This window comes from Cryptomeria japonica, chromosome 11 (assembly GCF_030272615.1).
Source record: "Cryptomeria japonica chromosome 11, Sugi_1.0, whole genome shotgun sequence".
Classification (NCBI taxonomy): domain Eukaryota; kingdom Viridiplantae; phylum Streptophyta; class Pinopsida; order Cupressales; family Cupressaceae; genus Cryptomeria; species Cryptomeria japonica.
Window position 1 is genome coordinate 471,831,598 of NC_081415.1, and position 16,528 is coordinate 471,848,125.

Genomic DNA, 16,528 nt, shown 5'->3' on the forward strand with positions numbered 1-16,528 from the left:
GAATACTATCCATTTATAGTTATGAGATTGGAATATCTCATGGGTTCATGACTTAGAAGAGAGACATTTTACCACTTATTGATTTTGATGCTTAGTAACCTATATAGTCAGCATGCCAAATTAGATAGCATTCCTTAGTCTACATCTATAACACTCCAATCATTTTATTGGATTTTACATCCAACATGTATGTTGAGGCCATCTACATAGTTGTTGGTGTATTGTTATTCTTGTATATGTATGGTGGTTGACAATTAATTATGTGTGTTTAATTTATGCATTAATGCTATGGAAACCCTTGTCAATACACATTGCTAAAATTACTATACCTTATGGCGCAGTCACCGGTTAGGAGGGACCTCAAAAGAGATCAATCCAGACCGGGAAAAAAGGGTAAACACAAAGGAAACAAGAAACTATTATGGAGGTAATGCAAAGCTAAATGAATTAGATCATGAAAACTAATTACAGATAACCGGTAACATCTGGGTTACAAGATTCGGCTCACTGGCCTACTACAAACATGCTTAATTACAGAACAGGTCACTCCCGAACCTCGAAACCTTAGATCTATCTACTATATTCTATCTGATTTTCCTCCTATTGACTTATAATTCTTAGTTACAATAATTTATATGATCCAAGAAGATCCGATCGACCCAAAAGGGATCAAATGCCAAAGAACAAGATCAAACGTGTAAAACCAATAGGTCGGCCTCCGCCGAAGAGATTCCTTCAAAAATTCAAAGGATAAAGTATGAAATAAAGGGAAGGTCGACCACATGCTAAAGAACATCAGAATCAATACATAGGGCTCCGCAAGCTATGGAAGGGATCAGGTAGATTCACCAATGTAAATAGGTCCAAATGGTTCTGGTGCCATAAAACTGTCTCTGAATCTGGAATCGATAATTTTCTAGAAAATGATCCAAATGCTCCACAGTTTAGGAATAAGGAATATGATCATGTCCTTAAGAAAAATCCAACTCCACAAGATCCGGTGAGCCAATGCAAGAAAATGCAGAAACTGCCAAAACATGAAAACAAACAGAAATGAAATATTTTAGGTTGATGCAAGATTGCCAAGAATCGGGGATGCTCCTACATCAGACATCTGGGCTTGTTGAAAAAGTGAGTCTCTCACTTTGCTGGGGTCAGAGGAAAACCAAGGCAATCTACCTCTACCTAAGAAATCCAAGATGAATCTTCAACTAGTTTGTCCTTCCATTTTACAAGATGCTCCTTATAATGTCTACTCTGGGTGCTATGCCCAATCCTACTGTCCAAAATGTCTTCAATATGATCTGTCTCTTTTCGGGGAAACTGTTTCTCCAAGTCTGTAATACTATCCTCACTAAATTCCGGTTCATGATACTGATGTAGATATGCAATGTTAAATATGGGTGAAATACTCAAACTATCGGGTAACTCCACTTCATATGTATTTCCAGAACTGAACTTCTTCAAGATCTTACAAGGTCCAAATTTCCTCATCTGCAACTTGTTATAGGTTCCAATTGGAAATCTTTCTTTTCTTAGATACACCTTCACTTCATCGCCAACTTCAAATTCCTTATGTATTTTATTCTCATCTTCTTTCTCCTTATTCTTGTTGTTCATGTCCTCCAAATGGTACTTAATCTGAATATGCAAGGCCTTCATGTGATGTGCAAATTCTTTTGCCTTTGCACTCCGCTTCTCTTCATTACTAACATCTTTTAATTCTGATATACTTCTAGGGTGTGCTCGTATAACAATCTCAAAAGGTGTTCTTCCGGTACTCCTATTCACTGAATTGTTGTAGGCAAAATCTGCTTGTGCAAGAATCAAATCCCAACTTCCGATCTTCTCTCCAACCAAGCATCTCAAAAAATTTCCCAAGCTCCGGTTTACTTCTTCTATCTGTCCATTGGTCTATGGGTGAAAAGTAGAACTGAACTTCAAATTTGTCTTCATCTTCTTCCAAAGTGTTCTCCAAAAATAACCAACAAACTTAGTATCTCCATCTTAAACTATGCTCTTAGGTAATCCATGCAATCTCACCACTTCCTTGAAAAATAGGTCAGCTATATGAGCTGCATCTGATGTTTTCTTATAAGGTATAAATGAGCCATCTTTGAGAATCTATCCACTACCACAAATATAGAATCATTCCCTCTCTGTGTCTTAGGTAATCCAAGTATGAAATCTATGCTTATATCCTCCCAAGGTCTTTCCGGTACTGTCAAAGTCTTATACAATCCCACATTCTGACTACTACCTTATGCAACTTGACAAACTCTACAAATCTGCATAAATTTCCTAACATCCTTATGAATCTGAGGCCAAAAGTAACTATCTTATCAACACCAAAGTGTCCAGCTAATCGTCCACTATGCTTCTCCTTTATCAGATTCTCCCTCATATAACTCTTAGGTATACACAACTAAACTCCTCTGAATAACATTCCATCCTGAATGAAGTAATCCAACCACTTGCTTCTATCTACCATAACCGGTTCTCTACATGCTTTCCAAGGTTTCACAAAATTTGGGTCATCATCATACAAGGTCTTCAACTCCCCAAATCCTAATAATGTCACTCTCATCTCTGTCAGCAAATTCCTCCTTCTACTTAATGGATCGACAACTTTGTTAAATTTCCCACTCCTATGCTTCAACACAAAGGTTTAACTTTGAAAAATTTGTACCCATCTCATGTCTCTGATTCAACTTACTCTGACTGTTCAAATACTATAAGGCTTGATGATCGATATATAACTCAAAATCCTTAGGCAACAGGTGATGTCTCCATTTCTTCAAGGCTTGAAGTATGGCATAAAATTCCTGATCATACATTGAATATATCCTTTGGGCATCATTCAACTTCTTGCTGAAATAAGCTACTGCTCTACCTTCTTGACTCAATATAGCTCCAATTGTAGTTCCACTTGCATCACAATCTACTCGAAACACTTTGTTGAAATCTAGTAAAGATAACATAGGCTGCTCAGTCACTTTCTGCTTCAGTAGTTCAAAACTTTTGTTTTCTCCAGTTGTCCACTTGAATTCCTTCCTATCTCCCCTCATTGTCTTCGTCATAGGGTTATAAACTAAACTGAAATATTTGATGAACTTTCGGTAGAAACTAGCCAATCCATGAAATGATCTTACCTCTCCAATGCTTTCTGGTGTAGGTCATTCAACAATTTCTTTTACTTTCTTAGGGTCCATATTTAATCCATCCATAGATATCACAAATCCCAAATAGACTAACTCTTCATTAATGAAAGTACACTTCTTAATATTTATTAGCAACTTTTATTCTCTCACCCTCTGCAAAACTTGTCTTAAATGCAACAAATGCTCCTCTTTTGTCTTACTGAAAATCAGAACGTCATCCAAATATACAATAACAAACTTACCCAAGAATTTCTTTAATATCTCATTCATCAACCTCATGAAAGTACTTAGTGAATTAGTCAACCCAAAAGGCATCACCAACCATTCATACAATCCTTTAATTGTCTTAAATGCTGTCTTCCAAACATCTCCTTCTTTGATTCTGATCATATGATATCGACTCTTCAAGTCTATCTTTGTGTAGTATTTTGGTCTACTCAAACAGTCCATTATGTCATCCATCCTAGGTAAATAAAACAAGCACTTCATTGTGATCTTGTTTATTGCTTTGGAATCGGTACACATCCTCCATTCTCCATTATTCTTAGGTGCTAACACTGCTGGTACTTCACAAGGACTCAGACTTTCTCTGATCAAACATTTCTTCAACAATTCTCGCACTTGTCTATTCAACTCTTCATTCTCTATTGGTGTCAACCAATGTGCAACTTTGTTAGGCAAACTAGCTCCGAGAATCAGGTCCATGCAATGAATAATACTTCTCACAGGTGGTAATCCATCAGGTACATTATCTGAAATTATGTCTTCATACTCTGTCAGTAATTGCTTTATTTTTTCTGGTTCTTCTTCTTCATGGTCTGGATGCTCAGTCTTCTTAGGAACTAAGGAAAAACACACATTCTAATGTCTCCTTCCATCCAGGAATTTCCTTCCATCCACCAAATAGATTCTAGCATTTGTACAAACTTCACTCTTCAAATACTCTTCCAAGGGTAACAAGGTTTGTTTTATCCCATTTGCTACAATGGTGTATATGTTCTTTGTCCCATCATGTATTTCTTGTCTATCAAAATACCAAGGTCTACCCAACAAAAGGTGACAAATATCCATAGGCATAATATCACACAAGACTTCATCATGATAATTTCCAATTTTTAATTTCACCAAACATTGCTCAGTTACTAACAACTTATGATCATCCTGAATCCATGCTATCTGATAAGGCTTAGGGTGTTTCAATATTTCCAAATTCAACTTATTCACCATCTCTTCTGAAACAAGATTATCTGAACTACCACTATCAATAACAATTTTGCAACACTTACCAGATACCTTACATATGGTCTTGAACAAATTTTGCCTTTGCAATGGCTCCTCATCTTCTCTGGTATGACACAAAGCTCTCCTCATCATCAACAATTCTCCATCTTTTGGTTTGTTAGCTGATCTGGTGGGGCTTTCTTCTACCAATGTTGTTCTCCCAGTGTTATCTCTCTACTTACATTCGAAAGCACGATGTCCTTCTCCTCCACACTTATAGAAAGTTCTTCTAAACACTCTCTTGTCTTGTCTTCTGTCATCCTTTCCAAAATTTTCATTCCAGTAGCCATCAGGTTCTCTCCTCTGGTAGAAATTTTTTTTCATCCTTCTGGTATGAATTACCTTCTTTTCTTACTTCCTTGTCTTTTTTATGATCCATACGGGTTCCTCTTCCTATGATATATCCTCTTCCTCCGGGAAACCTTCCACCTCTACCTCTCTATCTTTTCTCATGTCTTTTGTTCAACTTCTCTTCTACTTTTAAGGCATATTGGTACGCTTCTTCAACACTCTACAACTTGATCAAACTAAGTTCATCTTTTATAGACATCCACATTCCATTCAAATATCTTGTAACTTGTTCAACCTCATCATTGACATCTCTGTATCTAATAATCAACTTGTAGAATGCTTCGGTGTACTCCTTCACACTAGATTCCTTCTGTTTCAAGTTCTACAACTTTCAGAACATATTTACTTGCTAATCAGCTGGCATAAACTTTGATTTTAACTTAGCAACCATCTACTCCCATGTTTTGATCTTCTCTTTACCTCTTCTCTGTCTATCAACCTGAAAATTCTCCCACCAAAGAGATGCATGACCTTTCAACCGGGTATAGACATACTTCACCTTTCTTTCCTCTACGATTTTCTCAAAATCAAAATACTTCTCCATCTCTGAGATCCAATCCATCAATTCATTTGGATCCAACTTTCCATCATACTTCAGTGGGGTAAAATGTGGTTTAGTGTTTGACCTACTCAAAACCCTCAAGAACCTTTCTTCATTTGGATCAATCGCCGATGGATTTTCTACTTGTTCTGTCGGGGCCTCTTCTTCCTCATCTTCACTCACATCCTCAATATGTTAGCTTCTTCTCTGGGCCATCTCAACGACTTCCAACTGGGCTGCAATTCCTCACAACATTTCCATCACAATAGGGTCTGCATTTCCATGTGCTCCACCATTCCTATTTCCTCTTCACACCATCTTCACGCCAGTCCTCTGTAGCTGCAGGTCATATCCATAGTCCGCCACCCTACAACAAAATTCTCAGGACAACACAATCTTTGAAATGAAATCTCTCTGATACCACTTGGTGTAGTCATCGGTTAGGAAGGACCTCAAAAGAGATCAATCCGGACTAGGCAACAAGAGTAAACATAGCAAAAACAAGAAACTATGATGGAGGCAATGCAGAGCTAAATGAATTAGATCATGAAAACTGATTAGAGATAATTGATAACATCGAGGTTACAAGATTCGCCTCACTGGCTTGCTACAAACATGCTTAATTATAGAATAGGTCACTCCCAGACCTCCAAACCTAAGATCTATCTACTATATTCTATCCGACTTTCCTCCCACTGACTTCTAATGCTCAATTACAATGATTTATATGATCCAAGAAGATTCGGTCAACCCAAAAGGGATCAAATGCTAAAGAACAAGACCAAACATGTAAAACCATAGGTCGGCCTCCGCCAAAGAGATTCCTTCGAAAAATCCAAAGGATGAAGTGTGGATCAAAAGGAATGTCAACCACATGCCAAAGAACATCAAAATCAATACATAGGGCTCTGCAAGCTATGGAAGGGATCCAATAGATTCACCAATGTAAATAGGTCCAAACAATTCTGGTCCCTGAAAACTATCTTGGAATTCGAAATCGATAACTTGCCAGAAAATGATCCAAATGCTCTGCGGTTTAAGAATAAGGAATATGACCATTTCCTCAAGATAAATCCAACTCCACAAGATCTGGTAAGTCAGTTGAAGCAAATGCAGAATGAAATGTTGAAACTGCCAAAACAGGAAAACAAACAGAAAATAAATATTTTTGGTTGATGCAAGATTGCCAAGAACCGGGGATGCTCCTGCATCACCTTAAAATTAATAAAATGTTAGACTCTCAGGGTATTATGTACCTTGTTTCTTTTCTTTTTTATAATCATTATATAGTGGGTCCTTGGATGATATTATACATTATTATATCATCTTATACAAATTATGATACATCAATGTTTGGGTTGATATCATGCAATTGTAATAATTATATGGTACCAATTGGGATGTTTTAACACCTTATCTTGTGAGTGTGGTAGCTTGATTTGTGATGTGATTTATAAAATTTAATTTTGCATTTATATTTTATGGATACCTTTATGTTAGAGTATATTCTACCCATATAAGTGGCAATGAATTGTTCTTATTACTTTTCATATATATTAAGTTACAATATAACATAGATATTTGACTATACTTAGATAATATTTTAATGTCCATTTAGTTTGATAGAGTCCATTTAGAATGTTATAGTCCCTCTAGCATGCTAGTGTCCTCTTGCATACTATTTTCCTTAGTTTGATAGACAATAAGCATTTCTCAACCTATTTTAGAGAAAGTTTCTAAATGAAATTCATTCCCATTAGTCTTCTTAATCTTCCTACTTAATGTCTCTTTATTCAGCGATGTCATACCTAGAGATAATATTGTATTTCCATGAAATCAAGTAGTTTAAATTCCATTTAGTTAAGCCCATTTCTCTTCTAGTTGATCCACCTCATTTATAGGTTTTATCTTTTATTTGGATGTTTGTGTCATCCTAGAATGGAGATGAGGAAGGTGTCACTTTCATGCTACTCCATGAGATAATGGGGTCATGGGCTAGTGTACATGGTCATGATCATGGATCCTTTCTCATGATCATCATGGAGACTCCATCATAGGGTTATTAAATCCTTATACTTTGTGTCACTATGCTTGTAACATTGGTGATCTCATTTGGTATGTCAATTTTTTTTAAAAGATTCTATACGTGTTGTATTAAATAGTGCATTTTTTTTTACTTAAATACCTTTTTTGTACCTAAAAATTAGTTTATTATTTTCAAGTGCATGTTAAAATTCTAATTCTCTTAAAAATTATGAAATGTACATGTCCTTGTCATGACATATATATGTTTATTATGTATCCTAAATTTTCTTTCATGTGTCACAGATAATTTTTATGTTCATTGAAATATTCATGGATATGGCAATATGTAAATAGATTCTTAAAAGTAATTTTGTATAATTTATGTTTATTTATATATGTAGGTGCTAGATATCATGGACAAATTTGAGATAGAGGATCTATTATCCCAAGCCCCCACCTCCACCCCTTCCACTTGCACCTCCACCTCCATCTCCACCTCCACCACCACCTCCACCACCTCCACCTCATAACCCCCCACTTCCCTCCACCCCCTAGATTAGAAGGGGCTTGATTGTAAGAAAGAATAAATGAAAACATAGACATTATCCAAAAAAATATTAATGTGATCTGAAATGAGCCCGTCGCTCCTTCCCCCCTCATCTATTATAATTTGAAACTTCAATGCAAGTTATTGTGGATTCAATTTGATCCATTGACAAGATAGATTCCACCTATGGAGAGAGAAGATGTGATAATTTTATGATGATGGATACTCTTATAAGAAAATCATTGATCTAAAAATCACCAAAGCATCATTTTTCATTGACCCTCACACTAATGAACCCATTCCTTCTACCGAAAAAATAATTTTATTTAGATGATGTCAACATCCACAAATATTTGCACATTTTTGGGAGCGGTGGTGGATGGTTTTGGATCATCCACCACATTGTGGTTATGAGGCGCCTTTGTATTTTTTGAAGAAATTATGTGTAGAGTTTGTATTGGGTCTAAAACCCAATTATTTTGACACGAGGTCATTGCAAGGTGTTGGTGGTGGCATGCCACAACACAAATTAGGGGTACATATCCATGCAAATCAACTCATGCCTAGCCAACCAAGGTTCCTCCTCCTACTCCCATTGTTCCTATACCTATGTAGGATCGAGCAATAGTTTCGACCTTAGGTGCATTGAGTACCCTCTTAGGTAACCTCAGTGAGAAAGCTACCCACATGACAACTACTCCATGGTTGATGCTACATCTGTGTACGAGTTGTAATTAGATATGTGAAGGCCATACTCATGCTTTTGGATCCACTTTAGATCTACCCGCAACATTAGATGGCATCACATTATATGTGGATTTTCTTTTGTGGATGATCATCTTGTACAAGTATACATACATATATGTGATACATAAAGTAAGTGTGCATTTTTAATATAGAAAGATAAAAAACATTATTTTCAATATGAATTGTATACACCTAAAAATGACTAGAGATAATTAAATAAATATTAATTATTTATTTAATGGCTTCACTTCTATCGATAAATAAATATTAATTATTTATTTAATGGCTTCACTTCTATCAATAAATAAATTGAATAATTTATTTATCTAATTCACTTGTCTTATTCCTCTAAACCAATTTATTTATTAAATATTAATTATTTAATTAAAATTCATCACAATTATTCTAAAGTCTATCTTAATTAAATAATTTTAAATTATTTAATTATTCACCCAACCTAAGTCTTCACTTTTAAATCCACATCATTTCTTCCATCTCATCTCCGACATCATCATGCCATCTCATCACCATGTGGATTAAAAAAATAAATATTTTTAATATTTAATTCCTCAATTATCCCCGATATCATCCCTAGTCAATAGGATGAGGAGACTTATGTGTCCTCCTATTTTCTATATTCCCTCTCACATCCCTATATCTTAGGTGGTGGTTTTTTCCACATCAACCTAGTCAAAGTGACTCATTGTGTACTTGTCCTAGGAATCCTAAATCTTCTCCAACCTCCCTCGATTGTTGACTTGATTTCTTGGTAAACCTATGTTCTCTCCAACTATCCTACATCTTTGGAGTCTTCATCCCTGGTCAAGGTGAGCATATTTCCACATGGCTTCCCTTTCCACCTTGTCCTCCACCTTTTCATTCTAGGAGGAACATCTTCCCCCTTTATCTCTCACATCTCAACTAATTTCTTTCCAGCCATCCATGATGTCAAGATTCACGCACAACTGTTGATCTTTTCCACCTTGGATTTTAGCCCTGCAAAATCTATAAAAGGAAGCCTTTAGCCAACATTTGAGGCTAGTCACCATTAGAGCATTCAAGCATCTGAGCATTCTAGTTATCTAGCAAACAAAGCATTTTAAAAGTGTGCCTTTAGCTTTAGCACAATAGAAAATTTAGTAGATTTTCATAATAGATTCATCCTTTCATTGCATTGTCACAATAATCTTCACTATAGTTGCATTGTAGTTTAACTACATAGCATTTTCAATACCACATAGTCCATTCAACTTATTGTCATATTGAAGCAATATCAGTGCATTTTGGGAGCAATCTAAACAACAATATCAAGGTTGGTAGGACAGAATGGAACATACATGAAGGTTTAACTTTCTAAGTTTACTTGTTTAATTTGTTTCATTGGTGATTTGGTTACTTTGTAAGATTTTAGAGTCTTGTGGTAGCTTAGTCTATTAGTCTTATAGTTAGTTAGATTTCCATATCACATGAATAATTATATATATCAAACTATTTGGTGTATGTAGATAGCAACCTTAATGCCATCACACATACTAGATTCTCAATTTAATATTTCATCGACACCTATATAGATTGACATACCTTTTGTGGTATTTTACAATATCCTACTTTGAACTATTTAAGTTATTATGTTGAATTTTGATAGTTAAAAATTAAAAATTAAATTATCATGTTGAATACATTGATTTTTTGTTTCTCCAAGGCCCAGGTCATGCAGCTTCTACGTCGTACCGATCGGAGGGTGTCACAAGTGCAGCTTCTACATCATAAAGCATTGAGCATGAACCATCGATAGTATGTATTTAAAAAAAAACCAAGGAATTTGTAAAAGTTGAATTCAGTATTGATCAAACACATATGTTCAATATATAAATTTTATTATATATGTTTGAGGTTTGACACTACTATTAGGATTGTTTTGCTCATGACATTGATTAGAGACAAATTTAGGAGTCATCAACATCATTTGACATCATTTGTATATTAAAGTAATTTTATATGTGCAATATGTTGGTCTTTTATGGGGATTAACAAAATCCATTCTTCAATATATTTTTTAACCTAATTGTACATGCACACTTTATTTGACATTGTACAAGAGTTAGCTAATGCAAGTTTTGGTGCTGATTCAATTGCACGTAGACCTCCTCCACAAGATATTTTTAGAGGTGGTGAGAAGACACACGATATTTTACATGTTGATTATTTAATTAATTATAATAGATTATTGTAACGCCTTGCCAAGGAACCCTAGAGGATAAGAGCATAAAGGACAAGGATCTTATAAACATAGTTGTCGTTGCACCAAAATATCAACCTATTAATGCTCAATACAACTATGAGATTTTATCAATCCATGAGAGGTGGTTAAGCCATGTTGCAAACCTGAGAACTAGGCTACACAATACAAGGAGGCCAAGGGTGCACACCTTGCAACAATCCCCCCAACGCAAGCAAGGGGTTTGAATTTGTAACCTAGGCTCTGATGCCACTTGTTAGAAACATGATGCCATTGCACCAAAAGATTGACCTATTAATGCCCAATACAACCACGAGATTTAATGAATCCACGAGAGGTGGTTAAGCCATGTCGCAAACCCAAGCACTATGTTGCACAACATAAGGAGACCATGGGTGCACATCTTGCAACAAAGGAATGCATGGAATTTTATTTTTTCTGAAGTGATAAGGCGTCATCATGCATAACATACTCAAGTATGATGCTCAACCTCAAGATATAGTCAATTGGATTGATAACCAACTATGCACATGCAAAAATATACACTTACAAAACTCCATTTGAGTTAACTCAAATCACCTCTAAGGGTCCATTGACGTTGCTACTTATGAAACACATCTAAAACTAACCAAGAGACACAAGATGTAATGTCCCCACCTTGAGCTTACCTGGATTTTACCCTAAATTAGTAATTCCACAATATAGTTTATCATTTTTTCCAATATATAAGAGTAACTTCATCTATTCATTCAATAAATTTACGACTAGACAAATAAATATATGGATTAATAGAAAATATATTACATAGAATAATAAACACGTCTTTCTACCCATATTCAATCATATTTTAGTTTGGTAGGAAAGCCTTGTGAGGGCGCCTGTAAACTGCTCAACCCAACTAAGCCCATGAGCGTGCAACGTCTCACTATGACAACTCACCTCTTGGCCCACAAGAGGCAGGAACGTCCCACTATGACAATTCCATCCCTTGGAGTGGCCTACTTAGCTTGGGAGAACCGGTAAACTGCAATTCCCTAACGTACTTCCTCCATTCATTCCTTTGAATTGATTACAAGATAAGACACATATATAAATCATCTTAGAAAATATAATCAAATATATATATATATATATATATATATATATATATATATATATCAAGCCAATATAAATCTTGCTAACATTATTATCAAATATAATACTATTATCCTTATTTTGATTTGAATATATATGTATATATAAATATATAAAATTATATTACCAATATATTTGATAATTACCTACTATATAAATTATTATCACCACTACTGCCTATTGTGGCTGTAAAGGCAGATAGATTTGACATGCTGGTCTGCCAAAGTAATGAAATAAAATATGACTGTCATACGTATTGCAGTCTATAAATATTACTATTAATATTTCATTTTTTTTTTTGATAAAAGTGGATGAGACCACTGAAATATATATATATATATATATATATATATATATATATATATATATATATATATATATATATATATATATATATATATATATCAAGCATATATAATTCTGCTAACATTATTATCAAATATAAAACTATTATCCTTATTCTGATTTGAATATATATGTATATATAAATATATATAATTATATTACCAATATATTTGATAATTATCTACTATAAAAATTATTATCACCACTACTGCCTATTGTGGCTGTAAAGGTAGATTGATCTGACATGCTGGTCTGCCAAAGTAATGAAATAAAATATGACTGCCATACGTATTGCAGTCTATAAATATTACTATTAATATTTTATATTATTTTTTTTTTTTGATAAAAGTGGACGAGACCACTGAAATATATATATATTTACATGTGTCTGGTTCAAAGAGCACTGAAGGGAAAGAACTAGTAAGAAAACCCTTCAATATTGCTCAAGAAAACATAAGCCTATCTACCAGTTACAAAAAGCCCATAGGCCCCAAGAAATCCTTCCAAATTACATAACCAACCGCATTAGATATAAAGGAAGCTGCCTTAAAAGGCATACAAAAGAGAACCTATAAGCATGGATCAAGTGCCCAAATCCCAGACCAATCAAAACTAAATCAACCCAGTCTAAGAAGCACAAGTCTCCAATCCTTTGATTAGAATGAAACCAACAACCAAAAGAGAACCTATAATAAGTGCACCTACCGAAACAAAAATGGTGAGCAAACATATAATAATCTAGATAAGGAGAAGGGAAGGATGCTGGAGACCCCGAGGAACCAGAATAAGACCCAACCATAGGGTAGTCCACAACAACAACCAAAAAAATAGCAAAAGGATGAGAGCCCATCTTAAACACCAGTCTATCTGCATTTTCCAATTCCTCAAGAACAACCACCAACCACCAATTTTAAAAAATCCTCTCCAAAGAAAACAAAGCATTTTATCTCATGTAATACCAATACCAAAGAAACAATGGATACAGGAAGAACATCAACCATCCACAGATATAAATAAAAGAAACAGAAACAACCAACCTCGATCTATGAAAAAACATTGAAATAATGATAAGCACACCAAATCATGAAACATGCAACTCGCAAGAGAAGTGAGCAATCATAATGACCAGAAAAAAGTAGGAGATCATAGGATGATGAGCGACCAATGATGAGGCACAATCATAAAGAAGAAGCACAACCCCCACTCACTTTGAAAGAATGATAAGCACACCAAATCATGAAACAGACAGCTCACAAGAGAAGTGAACAATCATAATGACCAAAGTGGAGATCATAGGGTGATGACCAACCAATGATGAGGCACAAATATAAAGAAGAAGCACAACCCCCTCTCATTACCAAAGCACCAGCCATACTGCCATCATGCCCGCACCTCAACACATAGCATGCAAATGACCAGAAAGAAACCAAGCAATTATACAAACACCATCCAACTCAGAGAAGCCATTACCTAAACATATAACATATTCAATTTGAACCCAAGCAAAAAACCAAAGACATCCAAACAAAGCATGAATTAATCAAGAATGGATGAACCCACTGCGGCCATGTAGTCACCAAAATCACATAAACCCAACAGGAGGGTAAATTAATCCAAGGCACTAAACAAATGCAAAAAAGGAAAAGATACCAGCCAAGCAAGAGTAGTCACTTCATCCTCCATGCTCCATGAGGAGATACTTACCGAATATACCAACAAAGATGTTGCCATAAGGCAAGACAACATCCTCCCTGTAACTATATGCGAAAGAAAAACCACACCCAACAGGGAGTAGGAAGAAGACTACAACACAAGAACCAACTCTCTCTAAGAAAAGACAAGGAATGAGAAATAGAAAACCAACAAGAGAAACCACCACATCCTCCAAGCTCCATGAGGAGATACTTATTGAAAATACCATCAACAAAGATGTTGTCATAAGGCAAGGAAACACCCTCACTGCTGATATATGCGAAATAAAAACCACATCCAACAAAGAAAATGAGGAAGGCTACAAGGTAAGACCCAACTCTTGCTAAGAGAGAATCCTAATACAAGAGGCTGGAATGTCTGATGGAAGAACCTCTAAAAACTCAGCACCCTCAGCAACAGCCCTATTGGCCAAAAAATCAGCAATAACATTAATCTCCCTATAACAATGAGAGATAGTGAAGGTAGAAAAGCACTCCAATTGTACAAGAATGCGCTCTAAAAAATATTGTAAATGCCAAGAGATACATTTTTTGGCAGAGACCACCTGGAAAACCAACATTGAGTCTCCTTCAATAACAATGTCTTTAATATTCAAAGATATGGCAAGCTCAAGACCAAAAGATAACGCCTAAAATTCTGCTACATTATTAGAGCTCAGACCAATATACTTTCCCATAGCTTTAATAATCTTAGAAGTATGATAAAAAATCACCACTCCAATTCCATATTTCCCCAGATTACCCTTAGAATCCCCATCAAAATTTAACTTGAAGATGAATTGGGGGGGAGGACTCCATTTGGCCATCCTACATTTGACAAGAGAAGATAAACCAACTGTTGAAGCCCCATGAGAAGGCATCAGATAAAGTGAGCACCACTTCCAAGTTACCCAATTATCCCAGTGAGAAAAAGACCTCAGGTGATCCAAATTTTTATGGATGTAAGAAAGCACCACCTTAGAAATGGAGGATTGGATCTTATCAAGAACTTCTTCAAGTGAAACTGATTTATGTTTAAAAATCTTGGAATTCCTTTCCAGCCAGATACTCTAAACCACAATAGAAGGTGCCATAATCCAAAGAGATGAATAAAAATAGGATGAATACAGGAAGGGACAAGCCATGAAATGCAACAATAGGTTAGGGATAAGAGAAGAAGTCTAGACAAGCATTCCAAAGAGCCAATACCAACACTCCCGAGCAAAAGAACAAAGCAGAAAAATATGATCCATGGTTTCCATACAATAACCACAGAAAACACAAGGAAAAACCGCAGTAATCCCAAGCCTATCCAATCTCATCCCAGTGAGAACTTTATATTGAACTACCAACCAAGAAAAAGACCTTGCTTTTGGAAGGCAAGCCAGATGCCAAAAAATCCTAGTAGGCCAAGAGGAGGAGGACGAGAAAGCCTGAGACAAAGAGTTATACCCCTCTTTTATTGAATAAGAGTCTGAGGCACACTTAGTCCAAACCAAATTATCCTCTTTATCTTGAAATACAAGAGATCTAGTACAGGGGCAAAAGCCTAAGAATTCATCATTTCCTCTTTCATTATTTCATGTTTTGGTTTCATGGTGTTGTAAAGAATCTGAGAATCCTATGTTCATGTTTTGTTTTGAAAATAAAGTCCTAATAGTCCATTTTGTAAGATCTAGTGGCCTAGGGTACATTATAAATGCTATGGTCAACTGTGGTCAAAGGGACTTAGGATGTGTAGATTTAGTGAGTTACATGTATTTTGGTCTATTTAGGTCCAAGATAATATGTTTAGGCTCCTAGGTCTATGTTTGAAGTTAATTTGTTGGCAAATTGCAAAAGTGTCAAAAATTGCCAAAATGTTGTCAACTTGGTGAACAACTTTTTGAAAAGTTGTTAAAATCAGTTTCCAATGTTCACAACCACTTTGTTTCAGTTGGAAAATGTTTATATGGCTATAAAATGCCTCAACAAACTCTTTTGGATTTGTTGGTGAATATTTATAATTTGACATTTTGAAGCAATAAAAAAATACTGCATTTTCCAGAAAATTTGCTGTTCTTTCAGTTGGTACAGAATTTCACGACCTCCAAAATGAAAAATTATTTCATAGGGAGTTAGAGGGGTGAAATACCTTTCTTTTGAGTCCAACCAGAGATTCTGAGGTGGAGTTTTGAGTGAGTTATAGTGTAGCAGTCCAAAACAGCCCGTGAAAGGGCATAAACCAAGGGTTTCATCTTTTCTTTCCCTTTCTTCCAATCTAATCATGGAAAAAGTCTAAAACTTGGTTGGATGGAAGATATAGGAGTTTAATATTATATTCAAGAAGTTTTAGACCAGGAGAATTTTGTTGGAGAATATTTTCTTCAAGTTTGAAGCCAGGCATCCCCATGTGACTGGCATACGGTGGTGAAGAAGACTTTGACATTTCCCCATAATTTTTGATCAGATGCAAACCAAGACTTG